Source organism: Euphorbia lathyris, chromosome 6 (genome assembly GCF_963576675.1).
Source record: "Euphorbia lathyris chromosome 6, ddEupLath1.1, whole genome shotgun sequence".
In the NCBI taxonomy this organism is placed as follows: domain Eukaryota; kingdom Viridiplantae; phylum Streptophyta; class Magnoliopsida; order Malpighiales; family Euphorbiaceae; genus Euphorbia; species Euphorbia lathyris.
The window spans coordinates 56281999-56306865 of NC_088915.1; the positions used below are offsets into that span (position 1 = coordinate 56281999).

Here is a 24867-nt window from a genome sequence, read left to right on the forward strand (position 1 = left end):
GCATTCGCGAGCCATCCGATCAACAACAGCGACCCTCCGTAACTTATTTATTTTATTTTTTTCGAAACTTTCGGAATCAATCGCTTCAACCGTCTTATTTTCAGGTTTTCGTCACAGGTCCTCCGACTCGGTGTCTACAATACTATTGAACTACAGTCTTCAGTTAACGAAATGGATGAAATTCCTTCCCAACTGATTTTCTTCGAAATTAAATCTTTTAAAAACTTACCATAGTTAGGAATTTGTGTGATTGCATCCATGAATGTCAAATTGATATGCAAATTTTTAAGTTTATCCAAAAACGTTAGAAGTTGTTTATCATAGTCCTTATTTCGAACTTTGTGCGGAAAAGGTGGTTTGGGTACAAAAGTTTTGGTACTTGTGTCAAATGGTGAACTATTTGTGTTTAAGATATCTTCTTTGGACTTTGGTAAATCAGTTCCTGGTAATGTTGCATCTTTGGGCATTTCAGGCCCTTGATAATTTTTCCCTGAACGAAGAGTAATAGCCTTCACCTGCTCTTTCGGATTTTCTTCCGTATGGCTGGGAAGACTTCCCTCTTTTCAGGATGGAATTGATTTAGCAAGTTGACCAATTTGAACCTCCAAATTATGGATGCTAGATGAGTGGTTTCTAATAAGCTGATCGAAGTTATTTTCGATCTGTTTAAAACCATCATCGTGATTACTTATTTTTCCACTAATAGCATCTATAAACTTGTCGATTTTAGAAGATAAAGTGCTAATCATATCTTTTGACTGGTTTTGATAATTAGTGGTACAATTTTGATTAGCACTTGCATTATTGTTATTGTTATCTTTCCAGTTAAAGTTAGGATGATTCCTCCATCCAGAATTATAAGTATTAGAATAAGGATTATTAGTTTGGTTTTGCCCTTGGACAAAATTTACCTGTTCGATCTCACTCATATTTTCGTAATCCACATCTGTTTGGATTGGATTACCATTGGTATCGCGTGGTGCCATAAACTTATCAATTTTGTGCGATAAAGCAGAAAATTGGGCTTGTAACATCGCGACTGGATCAAATTCAACTATACCTTTAACTGATGATGAGGCTGAGGATGATGGTTTTGCCACCGGCATATGTCCACGTTCTACGGGCCACATACTGCTGTTGATTGCCATTTCTTCCAAAAGTTCTCTCGCTTGGGCTGATGTTTTCTTCATAAATAGCCCTCCCGACATAGCATCTAATGAACCCCTAGTTGTAGGATTTAGTCCATTGTAAAATGTTTGCATTAAAAGTTCAGCGGGTAATTGGTGGTGTGGGCATAAACGTTGAAGTTCTTTAAAACGTTCCCAAGTTTCATAAAGAGTCTCATTATCATTTTGAGAAAAAGATGTTAACTCCTTTATGACTCTTGCAGTTTTTGCTAAAGGAAAATATTTAGATAAGAATGCTTGGGCTAATTGTTCCTAAGTGGCAAAAGTTGCGACTGGCATAGAAGTTAACCATTCTTTGGCTCTATCCTTCAAAGTGAAAGGAAAGAGGCGAAGTTTGATTGCTTCTGCAGTCACATCTAGGATTTTAAAAGTGTCACAAATTTCAAGGAAATTTGTTAAATGGGTGTTAGGATTTTCGTTAGGTAACCCGTAAAATGTTACATTATTTTGCAACATATTAAGCAAGGCTGGCTTAATTTCAAATTGGTTTGCGGTGATTCTGGGTCTAACGATACTATTGGTTACACCGGCCACACCTGGCCTAGCGTAATCCATAAGTGTTGGTGGGTCTGCCATTTTACCAGACTCGGTATTTGTTTCTACTGGGGTCTTATTTTTGTTTTTCTTGTTTTTCTTGTTCTTCCTAATGGTTCTATCAATTTCTGGATCTAGTGGTCTTGGTGGTATGCCTGAACTTCGAGAACTGCGCATGAACTTGAAATCTTGCACGAACCGAAACTACCTACAAAACAGAATTTGAAAAATAAATAAATTAGTAAATGAAAATTATTAAATTATAAAAGTTAAAATAAGTATGTTTAAACCTAGATTCGAAATAAAACACGAAAAATCTAAAATTTTGTTAAAAATTTTGGCGTTCCCCGGCAACTGCGCCAAAAACTTGTTGAGCGATTTCCGCAAGTGCACGGTATACGCTTGTAGTAATAAAAGATATCGAACCCACAGGGAACGCTTTTTAACTAAAACTTTATTTAATTCGGTTTTAATCACGTGTTTAGGTTTAATAAAAGAAATACGTTTAATTGATGGAATTGGTTTTGGTAAATTAGGATTAGATAGAAATATTATATCGAGTTTAGAGAACAGTTCCGTCTTGAGATTTTTATTACAAGACAGATACTACCGTAATCGGAATAAATAGAAGGTATAAAACTTATTTTCATAAAGCAAAGAAAGCAACTTTAACTTTGTAAGATTATGGACATGTAATAATATAGCGATTTATTCAATTAAATGGCTTTGAACCGTAGAAATCCCCCTGATGTTGAGGTGATTCCTACCTTAATCAAACTAGTATTTTATGTCTGATAAGCCACGATCAGCGATCATGTCATCCATAAAAACTAAATCTGTCAAGTGTTCAACAGAGTTCTTATATGAATAAGATGGAATAGAACGTTTTAATAAGAACACCAATTTATCATTTTGTCAAAACAATATCAAAATAACAACAGTAAAAATGTGTTGAATAAATAAGTATATCATTAATGAAATGTGAATTTTCACAAGTTAACAGAGAAGTAGAAACTTGGATAGCATTGTAACGAAAACTTTGAGATCCGGGTTGACAATCTTTCTCTCAAACTCCGTAGGTGCGTCAAACCTCATGCGCTTCAGCCGTCAATTCTTCTCGCTGGATCTTCGGAATAGAGACTGCTAGGTCCACTACCAGAATGAAAACTTGTCTCTGATCAACCTTAGAAACTAAACTGATACTGTGTTTATAACTAATCTAATAACAACTTGTGTATAGCAAGTTTGTTTACAGAAATGAAATCTAACTTTCTGATTCTTTTCTGAATCAGAAACTCAACATAATAACTTTCTTCTCTAATTTCTCTAACTTTTCCAACCTCTTCAATTCTGAAATGGATCACTTATCTATAGTTGTTGGAGGGTTGTAAATGATGGGTCGTGTCCGTTGGTGAAGGGTCGCTTTTATCCAAATGAACAGACGCGTTTCTCGGATTAAAACATGTGTTTTGTGTGCAGAATAGTTCACTGTCGCGACTGAGATTCTAAAAATCTCAGTCGCGACAGGGGGTACAGGGGCGAGTGAAAACTTCGTTTTTCTCCCGAGCTGGCTTTCGTAAGTCGCGACTGAGATTATAAAAATCTCAGTCGCGACAGAGAGATATTTCCCTGTCTCTCGACTGCTTCTCGTCCTCCTTGAGCGTTCTTCTGGCTGATATGCATTCTCGGTACGTTTTTTAGGTTTTTCCTCCATTTAGCTCCGTTTTTGCTCATATTTTGCTCCTATTTGGATTTAACCAAATAATTAAGTACCTTGCATCAAAGAAGTAAATAAAGACGTAAAAGTATTCCAAATGAATATAATTAGCACGATTTCAATGTAAATTTAACGTATTTATATAGGATATTTTAGGTATATTTTGGGTTTAACACAACATGCGGCTCAAGCCCAAGTCAATAGAAAGAAGAAATAGTTTAGAACTTGGCTTGTAATTCATATCTGTGTGCTGAACTATCCATCTATTTTAATGCATCTTTTAACTGACTTATCTATTCATGATAAAATGTTACATGCTGAATTGTCTAAATTGAATAAACAAACAAAATCAATATACTTAGTACACACAAATTTTGATATCCAAATTAATCAAGTATCAAACTGAGTAAACATATGATCTCTTCTGAAAACTGACCTAAGCCCATCCCAATTAAATCTTAGAAGGTTTAGAGTTAGGTTAAGTCAGTATATGCAACTCTTGCGGGGGAGTAATTTCAGAAGAAAGAAAGAATATTCAATCATGGGGAATTTCAAAACTGAGTTCCATAATTATATATTTTGCCAACATCAAAATGGGAGAGTTTGTTAAAACACCTTTCCACAAGATTTTGATTTGACAAAATAATCCATGATTAAGAGACAATTAAATTTAAGTGCTTTGATTTTATTGTACTAATATGTTTGTTCAATGTTGAGTAAATATATATATATATCAAAAAGTAAAGATAGGACACAATCAGCATGACATCATGACATAAAGCTGAGTAAAGTGAAACTTAGTATAAAACAAGATAAATTATCTTCAGAACAGAAGCTTAAAGGATTAAGACAAACAACGAAGCTGAGTGGAACGAAACTCAACATCAACAGAAGAGAAGTCTTCTTCAGAACAATGCCTTGCAGAACGAAGCTGACCATGGAAGCTGAGTAAAAGAGAACTCAGTATCTGAACTGGCAACAATCAAAGACAACGGCTATGAAAGTCAAGTCGAGTGATCTTCAGGACATCATGAATGATCCGTTAGCTAACAGACAAAGTCCGACAACTGTCTGCACCAATAATAGAAGTCTCGAAATTACACAAAAGCCAAATTACGAGATATATGGGTCAACTGTTCTGTGCTAAATGACAAATTGGCACAAAAGGATGAAACCTACAAGAAGAAGACAAATCTGACGACTGTAAAGTTCAGACGTCAGGATTGGCCTGCAAGACTGAAGCTGACCAGAACATGTCTCCAAAAGAAGTCGTTTAGATTCAACGGATAAATCAAATTCAAATGATTTGGTCTTCAGAATTCAACTATAAAAGGACAAGTAAGCCTCTTGGATCATTGCCGAATTACAGAGAATACAAGAGAGAAAAATACAAGCTCAAAGCACTCAAAAACAAAGAAAGATACCTTACACCAAATTCATATTCTTGTGTAAAAGCTAGATTGATTTTGTAATCATCTAAAGTGTTCTTCATCCGAAAAGAACAAGTATTATCAATTGTATTATTGAGAGAGTTGTGCTGAGTGCTTGGTTGTAAGTACTCAGTGGTAGAGAAATCTAGGTGTTGGGTTATAGCACTTAGTAGGAGTTGACGAATAGAGGACGGTACTCTTGCATATTCAACTGCCTTGTAAACGGTTTGTGCTCTACCTTTAAAGAGCTCTATTTGATTTAAAAAGCCCGGAGGGACTCTGGGGACTGGACGTAGGCGGAGAGGCCGAACCAGGATAAGTCGTGCTGAGTAATTTCTAAACTCTCTCAATATATATATCTGCTTGTGTTGTTTGTAATATTTACTCATTATATAAAAGTAAACTAACACTAAGTAAATCAAAGTGCTGAGTTGGAAGCTGATAAAAAAAGTGTCAATTCTCAACTCACAAGTAAAATAGTTCTAGTCAGTATCTAACCAAAGCTGTCTTACGCCTCATTCACCCGTGCTGACCAAAACTGAGTTGATAAAATTAAAGAATTATATCAAGTCAGCATAATTAAAACGAAAAAGTTACATTAGTTCCTAACCCCCCCCCCCCTGGAACTAATCACACTTGACCAACACATGCTAGTTTCATGAATTTCAAACTATATCAAATGGATGTCAAAAGTGCATTTCTTAATGGCTTTATAAACGAAGAGGTATATGTTAGTCAGCCTCCTGGGTTTGAAGATCCAAAACTTCCAAACCACATTTATAAACTCAAGAAGGCCCTATACGGTCTGAAACAAGCACCACGTGCTTGGTATGAGAGGTTGACTAGTTTCCTGCTGACCAGGAACTATGTCAGAGGTAAAGCTGACACAACCTTATTCATTAAGAAAAAGGGTAAAAATACCATGTTGGCATAAATTTACGTAGATGATATAATTGTTGGTCCCTAGTAATTGGTTCCAAGGGGGGGGGTTAGGAACTAATATAACTTTTTCGCTTTTAATTATGCTGACTTAAAGTTATTTTAAGAGTTTGTTAACTCAGCTTTTGGTCAGCTTGGTGAGATATGTTTCAAGACAACTTTAGTCAGATGTTGACTAAGGTTGTTTTCTTGTAAGTTAGGAATTGACACTCTTGGAGGTCAGCTTCTAACTCAGCACCACTTATTTACTCAGGGTCAGCTTAGGCAATTTATATGCTGAGTAAATAAAACAAACAACACATGCAATATAAGAGAGAGTTTAGAGATTACTCAGTATCACTTATCCTGGTTCGGCCTATCTGCCTACGTCCAGTCCACAGAGTCCTCCGAGCTTTTTGAATCCAATACTGAGCTCTTTAACGGTAGAGCACAAACCAATTACAAGGCAGTTGAATATGCAAGAGTACCTTCCTCTATTCGTCTACTCAACTCCTACTAAGTGCTACAGCCCAGCACCTAGATTTCTCTACCACTGAATGCTTACAACCAAGCACTCAGCTCAACACTCTCAATATTCCTATTGATCACACACTTGTTCTTTTTCAAGTAAAGAACACCTTAGATGATTACAAAACAATCAATCTAGCATTTACACAGAGAATAGAAAAGTTGGTGTAAGATCTTTTTGTATTTGAGTGCTTTCAAGACTTTCTCTCTTGTATTTTTCTTTTGATGCTTCGACGATGATCCAAGGTTCTTGATTGTCTTTTTATAGATGGAAATCTGCAGATGGATCATTTGAATTGTTTTAGCCGTTAACACCAAAACGGCTCTTTTAGGGAACATCTTCTGGTCAGCTTTAGACTGTTCTGCCATTCCCTTCCTCTGTTTTCTTCAGGCGTCAGGTTTTGTCTTCTTACATCAGACTTGTCTTTTTGTGCCAGTTGTCTTTTACAAATAATCCATTGACCCATGTTTCTTGGAATTAGTATTCTGTGTATTTTCGAGGCTCAATTATTGGTGCAGAAGATTGGCAGACTTTGTCCTTTAGTGAACGAATCCTTTATGCTGTCTTGACTTTCACTCAGCTTCACTCGTTATCTTCGAATGTTCAACTTCCATGCTGAGTTCCTTCTTAGTCAGCTCCGTTCTGTTTATAGGAGTCTTCTAATTTATTCAGCTTCGTTCTGGCAACTTAGAAGGAAGCTTCTGATGCTGAGTTCTACTCCACTCAGCTTCTATTCTTTCATGCTGAGTTCCGTTCCACTCAGCTTGGCTTATGCTGACTTTTGTCCTGTCTAACTTTATATATATTTTTGCACTCAATATTGAACAAACACATTAGTACAATTAAATCAAAGCATTTAAATTTAATTGCCTCTTAATCATGGATGATTTTGTCAAATCAAAATCTTGTGGAAAGGTGTTTCAACAAACTCCCCCATTTTGATGTTGGCAAAATACATAATTATGGAACTCAGTTATAAGTTACCCCATGATTGATTTATTTTTGAAGTAACTCCCCCGTAAGGGTTGCACATATTATCTTAACTTAATTCTAAACCTTCCAAGATTCAATTGAATTAACCTTAAGACATTTATGTATACTGACTCAGTTTAATGTTAGATTTTTCAAGGTCTAAGCTAATTGGATTTAAGTCAGTTTTCAAAAATATTAGAAGTTTTGTGGTTACTCAGTTTATTACATAAGTATTTTAGTGTTAATATATACTGAGTATGTTTTACTTCTTAATTTGTTTGTTCAATTTTATCAGTCAGGTTGAGAAACTAGTACTTGTCATAAATTGACCTTTTAACCAAAAAACATAGAAAGACAGAATATAAGCTAAGTCCTAAACATTGACTAAGCTATATCTACTTCAAGCTAGTTCTACTTCTTTTTCTTCAGATTGACCTGAGCTTGATGATCAGGTTGATATACTCCTTTCCCTTTGTCTTTACTCCCGGATGCACCACCTGCAGGCTGAGTTCCTTCTGGACTGTTCTCCCCCGTTTTGCCATCATCGGGTTTATAGAGAAAGGTATCGTTCCGAGCAGCAGTGGAGAGGACATTTGAGTATCGCTAGATTTTCTTTGTGCTTTCTCGCAAGCCATCAATCACAGGGACACTGTCATCTTGGACATGCCGAGGAACCCGGAGAGAGCTGCTCATCATGCTGAGTAGGCATTCATGTGACTTGCTGAGCCAGGTGAGTGAGCTGGTGAGCTGAGCAAAAGATTGGTGATACCTCTTCAGCATTGCCGAGTCATAAAACATGCGTTGAGCATTGTGGATCCTCATAGACTTCAGAATGGCTTGAGCAAAACTCAAGAGTTGATCATTTGAGATTGGGTCAACATCCATCTGGGCTTTGTTGACGTTGAGGAGACTCACTGCTTCACTTAATTGGTCAATTGTGCACTGAGAGGAGGAGGAGACTAACTCTCATGTACAGGTCAGCTCAGCATTGAGCTTGGTAAAGCATTCTTGTAACTCAGCAGAGGTAGCATACTCAGGATTGCTAGTTGCGCTTGATTTGGTCAGCTCTGCAGTTAACTTAGCAAAGTAGCCTTGAAGCTCAGTGGAAGTGGCGTACCCTGGATTAACTTCCGACAGTTGGTGGATTTTCCCTTCAAGCGAGTTCAGATGGTTCACCATTGTGAGTACCAATTCAGTCAGCTTTGCTATTTGGTCTTGGCTTGGTTGCTGAGTTTGAACGGTGGTTATAATACTTACCAGATCCTTGAGTCCTCTTAGTTCATTGAGAAGCTGAGTGATACCAGATAGGTAAGAGGACTCAGCATGAGAAGATCTAGTAGCATCAGCTTGAGAAGGGTTCAAATCTTGAAGCAAGGACTGAGCAGAGGCAATGATTCGTCGTCCTGACTCAGTAGCATTCAAGTAGGTGAATTTAGCAGCATTTGTCTCAGAGGCTGGAATTGAGCTTGATGGTGGAGGAGTTGGCTATTTTCCAGATTGATCACCTTGATTGGTGACTGGACTTTGATGTAGAGTGTCTTCAGGAGCTGAGTTGTCAACATGCTGTGTTGGAGGTGGAGTTTGGTTAATCATGTTGACCTGCTCAACTTGAATGAGTGAAGTTGTAGCAGGATTTGGTCCATCTTGAGCAGCTGGAATTGGATCTTCAAGGGTTTTGGCTTGTTCCTCATCCTGAGTAACAGAGGCTTGTTTTTCTTTTGGTGGAGACTCAGGATCATTGGCAAAGTATGTGAATTGTAGCTTAGACAGGTCAGTAAATTGTACTTAAAGAGGGGAGTCTGCAAGGAGATCGATAACTGGAGTTTTATGGACTTTCTTCTTGAGCCGCTTGACATTGTTTCTTTAGGAGGAGATGGGTCAGCATGAATAACCTCTTCATCAGTATCAACTGTCTCTTCTTCAACAGTTTGATTCTCATGTTGCTCAACATGATCCTTAACAGCAACATTTTTCTCCTTCCTCAACTCTCTGCTCAGCATCATCCTGAGGTTGCTCAACATCAGTAGGCTCTTCCTGGTCAGTATGGACTTCTTCCTCAACAAGAGTTTCTTTCTCAGCATGTTCATCAATTTCAACATGTACTTTCTCAGCTCTTTGCTCAGTTTCTTTCTCAGCTTCTCTTTCTAGGTCAATTCCATGACCTTTGGAAGATGCAACCCAATCTAGGGGATCAGCTTCAACTGTCTTTAAGGTGTGAACCTTCTTCCTTTTCATCAAAGGGGATTCTGGAGTTTCTTCCTCATCCTCAGGCTCTTCTGGCCTCTTTCTTTTCTCTGCCGACTCAGCTTTTTCCTTAGCCTGGTCAGCTTTAACTTTTTCTTGAGACACTAGTCTCATTTTCTTTGGGACAACATTGATGTCTTTGGAGCAAGTTTCAGTAGCCTTTCTCTTCTTCTTCTTCTTTTCCTTAGGGGACTTAGCAGGAGCCTCCACTTCTTTCTCAGGCTCATTTTCAGGCTCAACTTCTTACTCAGCTTCATTATTTTCCTCAGCATCTTCAACTTCTTCATATCCTTTTAAAGGCTGATTGTACAGTAACCCAAACAGCAAGGCAGCGGTAATCTCATTCCCCCAGCTTTCAGTCTCATTGACTGTCTCAATTCTTTGGTCCTCAATGATCTTAGTGATCAGAGAACCCAGCCTGAGCTTCTTTCCACTGCGTTGAAGAGCCCCAACCAGAAAGATGGGTATGTTGAGTGGAGTGTAGGTCAACATGTGCCATATGAAGCACTGTTCAAAATTTGAGGCAGATGAGGCTGAGTTGAGTTTGGGGAAGATGAAGTTGGTCAGTACGTAGTGAGCCATCTTCTATTCTTGCCCCATATAGGTGCTGGGTATTTCACCTTTATGATTCTTGGGTTTACAGAACCCATTGATCTTGTCAAGCTTTTCCTTTGGTACCTTCTCTTTTGTTGTCCTAAATTTTATTCCTTCGTCTGGTAAATTTAGCAGAGTAGCTAGATAGGCAGGGGTTATGGTGATTTTCTGACCTTTGACTGTAGTCTCCAAATGGTCAGCATCCTCTTCATCAACAAACATGTTGGAATAAAATTCTCTGACCAGCCTAGGGTAGGATTTTCCGGTGAGTGAAAGGAGGCCGGTCCAGTTGTTCTTCTCGATCCAGTTACAGAACGGTTTCTCAAAAGTGATGAATCCTGGAGAAAACCATCTGCATTTTAGAACCTCCAAGTTGTTGACCTTCTTATGGACCTTGATCATATTCCTTTCGATTTGCTTCGAAGGACCAACGGGGTCAGCTTGAGTGGGTTTGCCAGAGGTTTGGCCAGGCTGAGTGGTGAGGTTAGGGATTTTGTTTTTGCCGGAAGCCATTGTTACAGATGAAGGTTTTAAGGTTTAGGGAGAGAGAAGGATTCGATTTCAGAAGATTTTAAGCGTAAAGAGTAATGAGTGGGGATTCTTCCACTACTTATAGAGTTTTGAATCATTCCTAATTAATGAACTAGCCATTTTCTTCTTGGGATTTTAATCGACAAGGATTCTGCCATTTATGACAGGTTCGGCGCATAGGTATTCATTATTACTTGCGTTTTTCTAGGTATGATTTGTTACACGTGTCTTTGTTCATTGGTACTTTCTGATGCAAGTGGGTTTCTACTCAGGTTTGCTAGAATTCGAAGCATTCGTGATGTTGAGTACCTAATTTTTGTGAATATGCTTTTCCTTTCTCTAGGTAACTCAGTATATGTACTTACTCAGTATAATCACTCAATATGTATGTCAACTCAGCATAGGGTGATTTTTCTATATTTCAAGCTTAGTAAGTAGTAGTTGCTTATTGTTAATTTACTCAGCATGGCATTTGCACAATTATTCAAATTTCCACTCAACATGGCAATCACTCAGCATTTAACTTTTCATATAGATTTATCTAGAGTGGATTTGACATACCGATGGCTTCCTTTAGTATGTTGAATTGTTACCGTGCCAAGGGCTTAGTGAAGATATCTGCAAGCTGTTCATTTGTTGGCACATAGGTCAGCTTGATCTCATCTTTTAGTACGTGGTCTCTGATTAAGTGATGTCTTATGCTAACATGCTTCATCCTGCTGTGTTGGACTGGATTCTTAGATAGACCAATGGCACTCTTGTTGTCACATCTGATCTCTATTATCTTTGTTTTAACTCCATAATCCTCAAGTTGTTGCTTTATCCATAGGACTTGTGCAACACAGCTTCCAGCAGCCACGTACTCAGCTTCAGTTATAGACAGGGCTACGGATGACTGCTTCTTGCTGAACCAAGATACTAGACAGCTTCCGAGGAAATGACATCCTCCCGAAGTACTCTTTCGCTCTAGCTTATCTCGTCCATAGTCAACATCAGTATATCCAATGAGTGTGAAGTCATTTGAAGTTGGATACCATAGACCTGCATCAACTGAGCTCTGCAAGTATCTAAAAATTCTTTTTACAGCAGTTAGATGAGATTCCCTGGGGTCAGCTTGATATCTAGCACAATAACATACTGAGTACTGAATATCAGGTCTACTAGCTGTGAGATAAAGTAAGGAACATATCATACCTCGATAGAGTTTACTATCAACTGACTTACTCTTCTCATCCTTGCATAGGACAGTATCAGTACCCATGGGGGTTGATATGGGTTTGCAATCTACCATGCTGAATTTCTTTAACATTTCTTTGGTGTACTTAGACTGACTTATAAATATGTCATTCTTACCTTGCTTGATTTGAAGTCCAAGGAAGAAGTTGAGTTCACCCATCATGGACATTTCATTTGTTGGCTAAATTCTTTGCACAAAGATTCGTCAGTAGCACCAAATATTATATCATCTACATATATCTGTGCAAGTAGGGTATGTTTACCCTTTTTCTTAATAAACAAGGTTGTGTCAGCTTTTCCCCTGACATAGTTCATGGTCAGCAGGAAATTGGTGAACCTCTCATACCAAACTCTTGGAGCTTGCTTTAGGCCGTACAGGGCCTTTTTGAGTTTATAAACGTGGTTTGGAAACTTTGAATCTTCAAACCCAAGAGGTTGATTCACATATACCTCTTCGTTTATAAGACCATTAAGAAATGCACTTTTTACATCCATTTGGTATAATTTAAAATTCATAAAACTAGCATAGGCACATAATATACGTATAGCTTCTAGTCTAGCAACTGGTGTAAACGTTTCTCCATAGTCTATACCCTCTTGCTGACTATAGCCTTGGGCTACAAGTCGAGCTTTGTTTCTAATTACATTTCCATGCTCATCGAGTTTAATTCTAAAGACCCACTTGGTTCCTATGGGCTTTTGATTCTTAGGTTTATGTACTAAATCCCATACCTCATTTCTGGTGAATTGGTCAAGTTCTTCTTGCATGGCATTGATCCAATACTCATCTTGCTCAGCATCAGCAAAGTTCTTTGGCTCATGCATTGAGACGAAGGCAACATTGTTGAGGTATTTCCTAAGCTGATCTCTGGCCATCAACTTGTTGTTGGCAGCATCAAGGATGGGCTTTTCAGCGTGTCCTCTTGGAATCTTTATTTCCTTGGGCAATGTTGAGTCGTTTGGAAGAGGTGTTTCTACAATCTCTACAGGAATAGATTGGTCAGCAAATGATATTTCAGTTTCTTGCTTACCTTGGGTCAACCCTTGTATAGATGACACAGAGGCTTCTGGTTGATCAGCGAAAGCTGAGCTTGGTTCATCTTCTTCGAGCTGAGCTGACTTACTTGTAGGGTCAGTTTCATCGAACTCAACATGTACAGACTCTTCTACAACCTGAGTTCGTTTATTAAATACTCTATATGCTTTACTGTTTGTTGAGTACCCTAAAAAGATCGCTTCGTCAGCTTTAGCATCAAATTTAGCAAGGTTGTCTTTTGTATTGAGTATAAAGCATTTACACCCAAAGGCACGAAAGTATCCAATGTTGGGCTTTCGTCCTTTCCAAAGCTCATATGGGGTTTTCTTGAGTATAGGTCTAACTAGAGCCCTATTCAGTATGTAACAGGCTGTGTGAACAGCTTCTCCCCAGAAGTACTTTGGAAGCCTATTTTCACTCAACATTGTCCTAGCTATTTCGATAATAGTTCTATTTTTCCTTTCAACAACCCCATTTTATTGAGGTGTTCTAGGAGCGGAGAAATTGTGGTCAATACCACTGGTTTCACAAAATTCATCAAATTGTTGGTTTTTGAATTCTCCACCATTTTCGCTTCTAATGTGAGCTACTCTTAGGTCTTTGTCATTTTCAAGCTTTTTAATCAATGTGGTAAACATCTCAAAAGTTTCATCCTTGCTACTCAGCAAGATGATCCAAGTGTACCGAGAGAAATCATCTACAATGACCAAGGAAAATTTCTTACCTCCCAAGCTGAGTGGCTGGATAGGTCCGAAAAGATCCAAGTGTAGCAATTCCAATGGTCTCTTGGTTGAGACAATATTTTTGCTATGAAATGACTTTTTAGTTTGTCTGCCTTGTTGACAAGCTTTACACAATTGATCTTTTTCAAATTTTAATTTGGGTAATCCCTCAACTAATTGCTTTCTAGCTAATTTGGCAAGAAGGTCCATGCTGACATGCCCAAGTCTTCTATGCCATAGCCAGGAGTTATCCTCTTTAGATACCAAGCATATGTTTTTAGAAAACTGTTTTTCTAAATTCAACATATATACATTTTCTACACGAGGTGCAGTTAAAATCAATTCGTTTGTATTTCCCTCGAGTATTTGACACTTAGTATCATCAAGTACAACCTTTCTGCCGCTCTTGCAAAGCTGAGCTACACTCAGCAGATTGTATTTGAGACCTTTAACTAAGGAGACAAACTCAATGGTTGGGTTACCTCCGATAGTACCTAAGCCGACTATCTTACCCTTCTTGTTGTCTCCAAAGCTTACGCTTCCACCTCGTTTAAGCTCTAGTGTGATGAACTGTGTTTCATCACCTGTCATGTGCCTTGAGCATGCGCTGTCTATATACCAAAGTTTTGACTTTCCCACGCATGTCAAGCTGACCTGCATGTTAAACTATTCATTTTTAGGTACCCAATTCTTTTTGGGTCCTTTCTTGTTAGTATAAACAGGTGCAAAATCATATTTTAATTTGTGACGGCATACTTTTATGGTGTGGCCTCACTTACCACAGAAGTCACAAAATGGTATCCTTTGAGGGTTGAACTGAGTATGGTCAGCATTGTTGTGTTGGGCATGCCAACATACTTTTGTGGTATGCCCTTTTCTTCCACAGAAGTCACATTGGACAATCCGCTTGTTATGGCAATACACATCCTTTGTGTGCCCCTTTTTCCGCAACATTCACATTGAGTGAATTGCTTATGCTGACTAGTACTTGCGTACTCAGCATGGGGTTTGTTTCTACTTGAGCCTTTTACTTGACTCTGCAAGGTTGTGACATCCTTTCTAAGTCTCTTTGACTCAGATTGAACCTCCATGACAAACTTATGCATTATTTGCATGTTGGTATGTAAGTCAGAGTTGTCCTGGAGGAGATATCGGAGGTCACTTAGCTTGACCTCTTCAATCTCGTCACACCGCCTGCTGAGTGATTTGATTTTCTTGTTACACTTTTTAGTTAGTGTGTATAAATCACTCAAGGCGTTTACCATTTCGTTTCTAAGCAAAAGTAGGGATGTTACCTCATTGTTGTGATCCTCCTGGTCAGTTTCATCAGAGAGGTCAGCTCTCTCAGATTGAGACTAGTTAGCTCCATCATCTGCCATGAAGCATATATTGGCAGTTTTATTTTGCTCAGTTTCGGATGATGTTGACTCATCACTGTCACTCCATGTTGCCACCATTGACTTTTGGCTTCCCTTCTTCTCTTTCTTGAGGTTGGGACATCTTGACTTGATGTGCCCAGTTTAATGGCACTCAAAACATGTGATAGACTTGGAGCTGTCCTTCTTGTACTTGTCACTTGATTCAGCTTTGTACTTGTCATTTCTTCTGAATGAATTTTTACCGCTTCTATCATTTCTTCTGAACAGCTTCTTCATCTTTCTAGTTAACATAGCCATTTCCTCATCATCAGTTGACTCAGCTTCAGTTGAGTCTGCTTTCATGACAAGTGACTTTTGTTTCTTATCTTCTGACTTTTCTTTCTCTTTAGCTTCAAAGTTTTTCAGAGAGATTTCATGGGTCAGCAGGGATCCGATTAGCTCATCATATTTGTAGGTAGTCAAATCCTAAGCTTCTTTTACAGCTGTTTTCTTTGCTTGCCAACTCTTAGGTAGACTTCTCAGGATTTTCTTCACCTGTTCCTCTTCAGTGAAGTTCTTTCCTAGTCTTTTGAGCCCAATTATGATGCTGGTGAATCTTGAGTTCATTTCTGAGATGTCTTCGTTTTCGTTCATCTCAAACAGCTCGTAGAGTCTCATATGCTGATTGACTTTGGACTCCTTAACTTTGCTTGTGCCTTCATAGGTTACTTCAAGCTTCTTCCAAATCTCCTGAGCTGACTCACAACCTGAAATCTTATTGTATTCTGCAGCATCTGAAGCACAGTGAAGCATATTTATAGCCGAAGCATTATTTTGTAATTTTCTGAGGTCATCCTCTGTCCACTCAACTTCACTTTTAACAATTTTCTCATTGTTAACAGTTTTGTATGGCACATGTGGACCTTGAACAATTGCAAGCCATGCACTTATGTTTGTGGCTTGAATAAAGTTCTTCATCCTATTCTTCCAGAATGTATAATTTGACCTAAAGAATAGGGGAGGTCTAGTGATTGATAATCCCTCAGGGAGTATCTGTGTTGTTTGGTTCCCGGGAAGGAAACGAGTGCTATTCTCACCCATTTTTCGGGATCAGCTCAAGATAGTTAGATCTTTGAGTAGTGAGCTTAGGCTCTAATACCACTTGTTGGTCCCTAGTAATTGGCTCCAAGGGGGGGTTAGGAACTAATATAACTTTTTCGCTTTTAATTATGCTGACTTAAAGTTATTTTAAGAGTTTGTTAACTCAGCTTTTGGTCAGCTTGGTGAGATATGTTTCAAGACAGCTTTAGTCAGATGTTGACTAAGGTTGTTTTCTTGTAAGTTAGGAATTGACACTCTTGGAGGTCAGCTTCTAACTCAGCACCACTTATTTACTCAGGGTCAGCTTAGGCAATTTATATGCTGAGTAAATAAAACAAACAACACATGCAATATACGAGAGAGTTTAGAGATTACTCAGTATCACTTATCCTGGTTCGGCCTCTCTGCCTACGTCTAGTCCGTAGAGTCCTCCGGGATTTTTGAATCCAATACTGAGCTCTTTAACGGTAGAGCACAAACCAATTACAAGGCAGTTGAATATGCAAGAGTACCTTCCTCTATTCGTCTACTCAACTCCTACTAAGTTCTACAGCCCAACACCTAGATTTCTCAACCACTGAATGCTTACAACTAAGCACTCAGCTCAACACTCTCAATATTCCTTAGATGATTACAAAACAATCAATCTAGCATTTACACAGAGAATAGAAAAGTTGGTGTAAGATCTTTTTGTATTTGAGTGCTTTCAAGACTTTCTCTCTTGTATTTTTCTTTTGATGCTTCGACGACGATCCAAGGTTCTTGATTGTCTTTTTATAGATGGAAATCTGCAGATGGATCATTTGAATTGTTTTAGCCGTTAACACCAAAACGGCTCTTTTAGGGAACATCTTCTGGTCAGCTTCAGACTGTTCCGCCATTCCCTTCCTCTGTTTTCTTCAGGCGTCAGGTTTTGTCTTCTTGCATCAGACTTGTCTTTTTGTGCCAGTTGTCTTTTACCAATAATCCATTGACCCATGTTTCTTGGAATTAGTCTTCTGTGTATTTTCGAGGCTCAATTATTGGTGCAGAAGATTGGCAGACTTTGTCCTTTAGTGAACGGATCCTTTATGCTGTCCTGACTTTCACTCAACTTCACTCGTTATCTTCGAATGTTCAACTTCCATGCTGAGGTCCTTCTTAGTCAGCTCCGTTCTGTTTATAGGAGTCTTCAAATTTAGTCAGCTTCGTTCTGGCAACTTAGAAGGAAGCTTCTGATGCTGATTTCTACTCCACTCAGCTTCTATTCTTTCATGCTGAGTTCTGTTCCACTCAGCTTGGCTTATGCTGACTTTTGTCCTGTCTAACTTTATATATAATTTTGCACTCAATATTGAACGAACACATTAGTACAATTAAATCAAAGCATTTAATTTAATTTTCTCTTAATCATGGATGATTTTGTCAAATCAAAATCTTGTGGAAAGGTGTTTCAACAATAATCTTTGGTGCTACTGACAAATCTATGTGCAAAGAGTTTAGTAAACAGATGCAAACTGAGTTCGAGATGTCAATGATTGGCGAACTCAACTTCTTCATTGGTCTTCAAATCAAGCAAGGAAAGAACGACATCTTCATTAGTCAGTCCAAGTACGCCAAAGAAATGTTAAAGAAATTCGATATGGAAGAATGTAAGCCCATATCTACCCCAATGGGTACTGACACTGTCCTTTGTGCTGACGAAAAATGTAAGTCAATAGATAGAAAATTATATCGAGGTATGATTGGCTCTTTACTTTATCTTACTGATAGTAGGCCTGACATTCAGTACTCAGTATGTTATTGCGCGAGATACCAAGCTGACCCTAGAGAATCTCATCTTATAGCTGTAAAAAGAATTTTCAGATACTTGCAGAGCTTAGTTAATGCAGGTTTATGGTATCCAAATACAAATGACTTCACACTCATTGGATACACTGATGCTGACTATGGACGAGATAAACTAGAACGTAAAAGTACTTCAGTAGGATGTCACTTCCTAGGAAGCTGTCTAGTATCTTGGTTCAGCAAGAAGCAATTGTCTGTGGCCCTGCCAACAACTGAAGCTGAGTACATTGCTGCTGGAAGCTGTGTGGCTCAAGTCCTATGGATAAAGCAACAGCTTGAGGATTATGGCGTAAAAACAGAAAGGTCAAGTGCGACAACAAGAGTGCCATTGACCTATCTAAAAATCCAATCCAACACAGCAGGATTCAGCATAAGGCATCACTTCATCAGAGATCATGTACTCAAGGGTGAGATCAAGCTGACCTATGTTCCAACAGATGAACAGCTTGCGGATATCTTTACGAAGCCTCTGGCTCGTGAGCAATTTAACATACTAAGGGAAGCTATCGGTATGTCTAATCCTCTTCAATAAAATTCTATGTTTAAATTGAAACGTTGAGTGATTACCATGCTGAGTGATTTGTGCTAAGTTAGTAACTATTGCATGCTGAGTCAAATGTGATATAAAATCACCCCATGCCGAGTAGACGTACATACTAATGGGTGTCAAATCCACCAAAAATAATTAATACTTTACTTGACTGAAATATGGATTTGTAACAAGGGTAAGCAAAGGTCGAACCCAAGGGAATATTACTGACTCAAAACAATAATGACTTGATAAATAAACAAAGTAAATAAACAGGGGGTTTTGATTTGTGAGATTTAACCAATTGAGAATTTCAAATAAAATAAAATTAGCAAGAGTAAATATGATTTGTAAACAACGTTTGGAGAAATCCGATCAAGGGGGTTCGCAGGTAGGTAATTCACTCAGTATCGATCACAGACAGATAAAATAGACTCTTATACACATACCGGATCGGTTTGGAGTATTCTTCCTTAATATTAAACTCGTCAAGCACACGGGTATAACCAGTTCCTAATCAATAAATAATCCTGCCTTAGTGGTCAAGATTTAATCTATTGACAGCCTGATGAATTAGAAAAACCCGACCTTAGCCAACCGACACTCAGCGTCGACGATTTAGAAACTAAATTAGTTATTCATTCGACTCAAATAAACCCAATTACTTTTGTATTAATGTCACATGAAAGACAATCTCAGGTTGTCAAATCTGAATCTATTCTTTCAAATACAAAACTAACTTAATCTATATTATCGATTGCTACTATGATTGGTTCATTTAGGTAAAACTCTAAATTTACCAATTCAGTCATATGACAATCCAATTCAAAGAACGACCTGCAGTTATCATTCAAAGATTGAATAATCAATCGAGAATAAATCCCTAAATGCAATGAACAAATAAACAGTAAGATTAATAAGAATAATTAAAGCACAACAATCTCACGATAATGAAGAAAAACCTCCTTTGAATTAACCCTTAACCGAATATAGAAGTTTAGCTACGAATAGCCATGGAAGAACACATGTTTCTGTTTCAAAAAGAGAACAAAATAACACTGGAAAATAAAACCTAAAAAGAACCTATTTTAAGAACGTAAATCAGGCCTTTTGTAGAGAAAAAGTCTCTCCTAAAAATTAGCTAACAAAAAGATAGTTTTTGTTTTTAAAATACAATCAATATCTTTTCTAATCTGTCATATCTCCTAATTTCGTGCATGCTTAGTCATTCCCAACTGTCCAGGTTCATTCTTGATAGAATAAGGGAGAGTCCTGATCAATTCTGGAGTCTACGATTCCCGAAATCCTTAGTCTTAGGCAAGACTAACTCCATTTTCATTTCAGCTCCTCTGAATCAGCTCCAAATTCCCTGTTAGTCCAAATTTGCTTCAATTAAGTCCAATTCTGCTCCTTTTAATTATTTGAGTCCTGTGGAGGCAAATCAAACCAAAACAAGCAATAATACCCAAAATAACACCAAATTAATTAAATAACCTAGCATTAAAGTGGACATTTGAACGTTGAATTGGACACTTATCAAATACCCCACACTTACCCAATGCTTGTCCCTAAGCATATCAGATCATGTCAACAACTCTTTTACTTTTATGATTTCGTGTTAACCAACCTTTCCCAATCCCCCCCGCATAATGTGAGGATTATCAGCCATCAACTCTCAAAGCTAAGACATTATTCATGTTTGAACATCAACTCTCACGGAAATCACTCATTACGCTCAAGTGTTTAGGCTATGATTAATTTTCAAGAAATCGCTCAATTCACAACCTAGAATGCAATTACCATAGGCTTGCCAATATATCAAATCTCCACCACTTAGTATGAATTCAAGTCAATAAATCAGAGAGACTTAAAACAGGGTGTAATGCAGGCTGGGGTTAAGGTTTGAAAAAGAAAGGGAGAAGAAAGGGAAACCATGAGTAGTAAAAATATACATTCTACTCTCAAAAAGGCCAAAATGAAAAATCAAAACTCAATTATTTACAAACGACTTACAATTCTTGAATTTCAATATGAATGAATGTTCAAGATGAACTTAGATAACTATTAACATACTCTTTCTTTTCTGCCTCTGATTTGTTTTTTTCTTTTTTTCTTCTTTTTTTTTCTTTTGAGGCTCTTTTCCTGGGTTTTGTTAAGCCCAAAATATACCTAAAATATCATATATAAATACGTCGAATTTACATTAAAATCGTGCTAATTATATTCATTTGGAATACTTTTACGTCTTTATTTACTTCTTTGATGCAAGGTACTTAATTATTTGGTTAAATCCAAAACGGAGCTAAAATGGAGGAAAAACCTAAAAAACGTACCAAGAATGCATATCAGTCAGAAGAACGCTCAAGGAGGACAAGAAGCAGTCGAGAGACGGGGAGACAAGTCTCTGTCGCGACTGAGATTTTCAAAATCTCAGTCGCGACTTACGAAAGGTGTCACAGAAAAAGATGCAATTTCAACTCGCCCCTGCACCCCTTGTCGCGACTGAGATTTTCAGAATCTCAGTCGCGACAGCGAAGCATTCTGCACATATTTCACATGTTTTAATCCGAGAAACGCGTCTGTTCATTTGGATAATAGCGACCCTTCACCAACGGACACGATCCGTCAATTACAACCCTTCAACAACTATAAATAAGTGATCCATTTCAGAAATTTAAGAGGTTGGTTAAGTTAGAAAAGTTAGAGAAGAAAGTTATTATATTGAGTTTCTGAATCAGAAAAGAGTCAGAAAGTTAGATTTCATTTCTGTAAACAAACTTGATGTACTCAAGTTGTTATTAGATTAGTTATAAACACAGTATTAGTTTAGTTTCAAAGGTTGATCAGAGACAAGTTTTCATTCTGGTAGTGGACTGACCAGTCTCTATTCCGAAGATTCAGCGATAAGAATTGACGGCTGAAGCGTATGGGGTCTGACAAACCTATGGAGTTTGAGGGAAAGATTGACAACCCGGATCTCAAAGTTTTCGTTGCAATGCTCTCCAAGTTTCTACTTCTCTGTTAACTTGTGAAGATTCACATTTCATTAATGATATACTTATTTATTCAATACATTCTTTCTGTTGTTATTTTGATATTGTTCTGACAAAATGATTTTCAAAATGATAAATCGGTGTTTTTATTAAAATGTTCTATTTCCATCTTATTCATATAAGAACTTTGTTGAACACTTGACAGATTTAGTTTTTATGGATGATATGATCGCTGATCGCGGCTTATCAGATATAAAATACTAGTTTGATTAAGGTAGAAATCCGCTCCGATCCATAGAGATTTCTACGGTTCAAAGCCATTTAATTGAATAAATTCCTATATTATTACATGTCCATAGTCTTTCCAAAGTTAAAGTTGTTTTCTTGCTTTATGAAAATAAGTTTTATACCTTCTATTTATTCCAATTACGGAAGTATCTGTCTTGTAATAAAAATCTCAAGACGGAATTGTTCTGTAAACTCGATATAATATTCTTATCTAATCCTAATTTACTCGAACCAATTCAATCAATTAAACGATATTCTTTTGTTAAACCTAAAGACGCGAATAAAACTGAATTAAATAAGTTTTTAGTTAAAAAGCGTTCCATGTGGGTTCGATATCTTTTATTACTACAAGCGTATACCGTGCACTTGCGGAAATCGCTCAACAAGTTTTTGGCGCCGTTGCCGGGGAACACCAAAAATTTTGACAAAATTTTAAATTTTTCGTGTTTTATTTCGAATCTAGGTTTATTCATACTTATTTTAATTTTTGTAATTTAATAATTTTCAAGTACTAATATATTTATTCTTCAAATTCTGTTTTGCAGGTAGTTTCGGTTCGTGTAAGATTTCAAGTTCATGCGGAGTTCTCGAAGTTCAGGCATTCCACCAAAACCACTAGACCCAGAAATTGATAGAACCATTAGGAAGAACAAGAAAAACAAGAAAAACAAAAATAAGACTCCAGTAAAAACATATATCGAGCCAGAAAAAATGGCAGACCCACCAACACTTATGGACTACGCTAGGCCAGGTGTGGCCGGTGTGACCAATAGTATCGTTAGATCCAGAATCACCATAAACCAATTTGAAATTAAGCCAGCTTTGCTTAATATGTTGCAAAATAATGTAACATTTTACGGGTTACCCAACGAAAATCCTAACACCCATTTAACAAATTTCCTTGAAATTTGTGACACTTTTAAAATCCCAGATGTGACTGCAGAAGGAATCAAACTTCGCCTCTTTCCTTTCACTTTGAAGGATAGAGCTAAAGAATGGTTAACTTTTATGCCAGCCGCAACTTTTGCCACTTGGGAACAATTAGCCCAAGCATTTTTATCAAAATATTTTCCTTTAGCAAAAACCGCAAGAGTCATAAAAGAGTTAACATCTTTTTCTCAAAGTGATAATGAGACTCTTTATGAAACTTGGGAACGTTTTAAAGAACTTCAACGTTTATGCCCACACCACGAATTACCCGCTGAACTTTTAATGCAAACATTTTACAATGGACTAAATCCTACAACTAGGGGTTCATTAGATGCTATGTCGGGAGGGCTATTTATGAAGAAAACATCAGCCCAAGCGAGAGAGCTTTTAGAGGAAATGGCAATCAACAGCAGTATGTGGCCCGCGGAAGGTGGACATATACCGATAGCAAAACCATCATCCTCAACCACACCATCAGTTAAAGGTATAGTTGAACTTGATCCAGTCGCGATGCTACAAGCCCAATTTTCTGCTTTATTGCACAAAATTGACAAGTTTATGGCACCCCGTGATACCAATGGTAATCCAGTCCAAACGGATGTGGATTACGAAAACATGAGTGAGATCGAACAGGTAAATTTTGTCCAAGGGCAAAACCAAACTAATAATCCTTATTCTAATACTTATAATTCTGGATGGAGGAATCATCCTAACTTTAACTGGCAAGATAACAATCACAATAATGCAAGTGCTAATCAAAATCGTACCACTAATTATCAAAACTAGTCAAGAGATACGATTAACACTTTATCTTCTAAAATCGACAAGTTTATAAATGCTATCAGTGGAAAAATAAGTAATCACGATGATGGTTTTAAACGGATCGAAAATAAATTCTATCAGCTTATTAAAAACCACTCATCTAGCATCCATAATTTAGAGGTTCAAATTGGTCAACTTGCTAAATCAATTCCATCCCGAAGAGAGGGAAGTCTTCCCAGCCATACGGAAGAAAATCCGAAAGAGCAGGTAAAGGCTATCACTCTTCGTTCGGGGAAAAATTATCAAGGGCCGGAAATGCCCAAAGAAGCAACATTACCAGGAACTGATTTACCAAAGTCCAAAGAAGATACCTTAAACACAAATATTTCACCATTTGACACAAGTACCAAAACTTTTGTACCCAAACCACCTTTTCTGCACAAAGTCCGAAATAAAGACTATGACAAACAACTTCTAACGTTTTTGGATAAACTTAAAAATTTGCACATCAATCTTACGTTCATGGACGCCATCACACAAATTCCTAACTATGGTAAGTTTTTAAAAGATTTAATTTCAAAGAAAATCAGTTGGGAAGGAATTTCATCCATTTTGTTAACTGAAGACTGTAGTTCAATCGTGTTAAGTAATTTTCCCACTAAACTCAAAGATCCCGGATGTTTTACTATTCCTTGTAAATTGGGAGATATTGAATTCCCAAGTTGTCTTTGTGATTTAGGAGCAAGTATAAACTTAATGCCGTCGTCTATTTTTAACAAGTTAGGTTTAGAAGAAGATATCAAACGTACCAATATGGTTTTGCAATTAGCGGATCAAACCACTAAGAGACCATATGGTATAATTGAAGATGTTTTAGTCAAAGTCGATAAATTTATTTTTCCTATCGATTTTGTTATATTAGACTTTGCATATGATGTAAATTGCCCTTTAATTTTTGGTAGACCGTTTATGAACACGGGACGCGCTCTAGTAGATGTGTCGGAAGGGAAGGTAGTTTTAAGGATAGGAGAAGATAAGATCGAGTTTAATATGAACAAAGCGATGAAATACCCTATGGAGGAATTCGCTTGTATGAAACTTGATTTAGTCGAGGAATGTGTCAATGACGTAATTCATAGTGAAGAAATAATTGAACCTATAATAGGTGAGGAATTAGAAGATAAGGACCCAGAGCCTTTGATTCAAGAAGATGGACCAGTTCCGCCTTCAATTATAACACCCCCTAAATTCGAACTTAAAGAGTTACCCAGTCATTTGAGGTACGCTTTCTTAGGAGAAGGCGACTCTCTACCTATAATTATTTCTAACAAATTAACAAATGATCAAGAAGAAAAATTGAAAGAAGTTGTTAGAAATAGGATAGGAAGTATAGGATGGAAAATTTCAGACTTAAAAGGAATTAATCCTA

The 24867-nt window shown here is 37.5% G+C and overlaps 2 non-coding genes across 2 annotated transcripts; one reads left to right on the forward strand and one right to left on the reverse strand.

Annotated features, from left to right (window-relative positions):
• Positions 1-1278: 1278 nt before the first annotated feature.
• On the forward strand, positions 1279-1385 carry LOC136234354 (small nucleolar RNA R71). The gene has a single exon (XR_010691241.1). It is a non-coding gene; the product is annotated as a small nucleolar RNA R71 (small nucleolar RNA).
• Positions 1386-22835: 21450 nt separating this feature from the next.
• LOC136234549 (small nucleolar RNA R71) lies at positions 22836-22942 on the reverse strand. Its single transcript, XR_010691419.1, has one exon. It is a non-coding gene; the product is annotated as a small nucleolar RNA R71 (small nucleolar RNA).
• Between the last annotated feature and the right edge of the window lie 1925 nt (positions 22943-24867).